Source organism: Myotis lucifugus, unplaced genomic scaffold, assembly GCF_000147115.1.
Source record: "Myotis lucifugus unplaced genomic scaffold, Myoluc2.0 scaffold_2, whole genome shotgun sequence".
Classification (NCBI taxonomy): Eukaryota; Metazoa; Chordata; class Mammalia; order Chiroptera; family Vespertilionidae; genus Myotis; species Myotis lucifugus.
In genome coordinates this window covers 7245448-7248563 of record NW_005871050.1, presented here as the reverse complement: position 1 = coordinate 7248563, position 3116 = coordinate 7245448, and positions in this window count along the sequence as shown.

The following is a 3116-nucleotide window of genomic DNA, read 5'->3' as shown; positions in this document are numbered from 1 at the left end:
TCATTATGTCTAGGGTGGATCTCTCTATCTCAGAGGTAAGATTGTTGAGGTTTAACCATGCGGTCTTAACTAAGGCTCAAACAAGAAAGTAGAGGACCTGGGGAATCCCTGAAGGTGCTTTGATAGGGATGGTTCTGCAAGTGTTAGGCATAGCGAGTTTAGTAGTGATAGAAGCTCGTTGGCTTTCTGAGTTGGATTAGAGTTATCCCTGCTAGGTAGGCCTCTGTATAAATTAGAATAGAGGGGTTAAGTAAAAAGTAGAGGAGTTGTTATAGAGTTAAAAAATGGGATCAAGATCCTTGGCAGGAGCCTAGCTCTAACTAGAAGTGTGTTAAAAAGGTGTGCTGGTATATACTTTTGTATGTGCATGTATGTATATAAATGTGTGCATGAGTGCTTATTTTCTACAGGTATGAGTGATTACATATATGTGAGAGTTCAAGTATGTGAATGTGTAGACCTGCATGAATCAATATGTATGCACCTGGGTATGATTATGAATTCATTAAATGTGGTTATATATGTGTGTATAGTTGGGGAAGACTAGGGAGGGTCTTAACTTGAGTCTAAGCTGTGTCAATTGCTGGCATTCACACATGCCTGGGCATGGCTGGGAAACTGGTGGGACAGGCCTGTCAGAAATGTATTTGAAGGAGCCTCGTGGGAGATAATTTATTCTAAGGAAAGAGTCATGTATACAAAGTTGGACGAGTAAGAAAATGTTGGACATGAGAAGGGAAGGACAATTCTGATTAGAGCAAGGTGGCTGTCACTTGAATTTGTCTCCAGGCCTACCCTCATGGATTCAAAGTCAGAGACTTATGGGAAGGCAAGAAGGTGGAATCAAAAATTAAAATTACTATTACAAAAGTATTTTGTAATTAGGGCACAAATATGACCACATTAGGACTTCAATACTTTATGTATTTAGTCAACAAACTTTACCAAACCAGATACTGTGCTAGGTGTTAGGGATTTAGTGGTGAACAAAGCAGACAGAACTTAAATTAGACAATAACACCTGCTCTAGGCAACCCTATAGCTTGGTGAGGAGCCATTGCCCTCTCTAAGCAGGTGAATTTAAAATAGGCATCCACCCGCTTCCCTGAGACAGATTCAAAAACTCAGGCATAATGTATGGCAGGGGAACACAGGTTGGATTTCAGACTCCTCTTAATTCTCTTTGCTAGGCACCTCTCTTGTGGTCTGCAACCTACACAACTGTCCATGGTGGCCTTGCTACAAGGCTCCAAGGTGTCAACAGTTGCTCTGGGCACAAGATAGTGGTGCCCAGCACTAACTTTGGTGGTATCTAGGAAAAGCCACTACTAGGAGAAACTATTACCCCATAGAATAAGCAGCAGTCCCCAGTGTGAGTTGTTGAAGCCAATGGAGGCAGCTGGTACACAGTGGATATGGTACAGTAATTTCCAAATGCAGCATTATACAACATAAGTGTTAGCTTTTCCTGGAAAATATAGTGATGCTTAAATCACATAAGAGCATATAAGTTGGAAGATAAAAATAGGAAAACACAACAGCCATGTGGACACTGACAGTACTTACTCATGAGCACATATGAAGAGGAGGCAGGAGCTAGAAAAATATGTGTGCATGTGGGGTTTTGACTGCATATGCATACCAGGGGCTCTTCTCTACATCTCAAAGAAAGGATAGAGCTCAAGATGTGTAGCCATAGTTTTTCTGCCTAAGAGGCAAGGTGGTTTTCCCTTAAGTAAAAGAAAATCCACTTCTTCAGCTAGGCAGAAAGAGATCTCTTCAATGTTGCTCAGAGCATTGAATTTAGGGTCACAGGACTCAAAGTACTATTGAGAAGCAACATATGAATAGCTTTATATGTAGAGTTTTAGGGCTTTTCTTAGATTTATGTAAGTTCTTTGTATAATAAGAATATTAACCCCTAAAATAATTACTGTAAATGGTCACAGTTAATCCTAATGTGTTGCTTTTAAAAAAACTTTTTTCTGATTATAAAAATATATATAGTAGTCTAAAGAATACTTAAAATACAAAAATTCATAAAGAAGGAAATAAAAATTATTTAACATAAATTAATATGTATAGTAAAAAGTATATATATCCATTAACATTTTGATGTATTTCCATGTGTATATACACATACATATATATTAAGATTATGCTGGTATATACAATTTAGTGGTCTGATTTTATCACTTAATCTTATATGAAAATTACCTTTTTATAAAATCTTTGTTAATTTCATTCACAATAAAATGTATGTTTTAGTTTCTAGGTATTTAGACAAATTCTGCAAACAGGAAACAATGAAAAGTTCTGGATAAAGTAAAAAATGTCTACCTTCTTTAAAACATCAAAAACCTAATAAGATAGTATAAGGAATCATCAAACCCAAATCTAATTTAAGGCAGTAACCCAAAGAAGCAAGCTGAACACTGAAGCTAATTTTTCTCTAAGCACATTTGCCAAACAAGTCCAACTTAAGCTTTCATTTTTGTTTATGTGGGATTTCTCTACAAGGATAGAATATAAGGCCCAGGCCCTACCAAGATGGAGAGTTTAATTAGGAGTTCCTGTTCCCATATATTTAGTATACTCAGTGTAAGGGTCAACTATAAATAAACACCCATTCTCAGGAAAATGTATGAAAATTTGCTTTATCACCTATCACAACTGGATGAGGAGAAAAGTGGGGACCATCTCCGAAAAGTTGTAACCACAATCCAGCTCTTGCGTAGATTTATGCCCCAAATTCACATTGACCACATAAAAAAAAAAAACACAACAAAAATTCCGGATGTAAATTTAGCCCAATGTGGTCCTAGGAAAAAAGTGCCCCTGCCTCCTGAATCAGGAAGAAGTGAACACACATCATCCCTGGGGAAACACATCTTTAATCAAGGCCATGAGCAGCCAAGAGCCAAAAGTAACTACACACACCATGAGTAACAAGACACCGTGAATAAAGGAACAACAGATAAGAGGGACAGATTCATTAAAACCTCAGATACTGGGATTATCAGATACAAATTATATATTATTATGCTTAAAGAAATAAAAGTCAAAATCTAGCCCTACCTAATGTGCTAAATGGTAGAGTGTCAACCTTGCACACA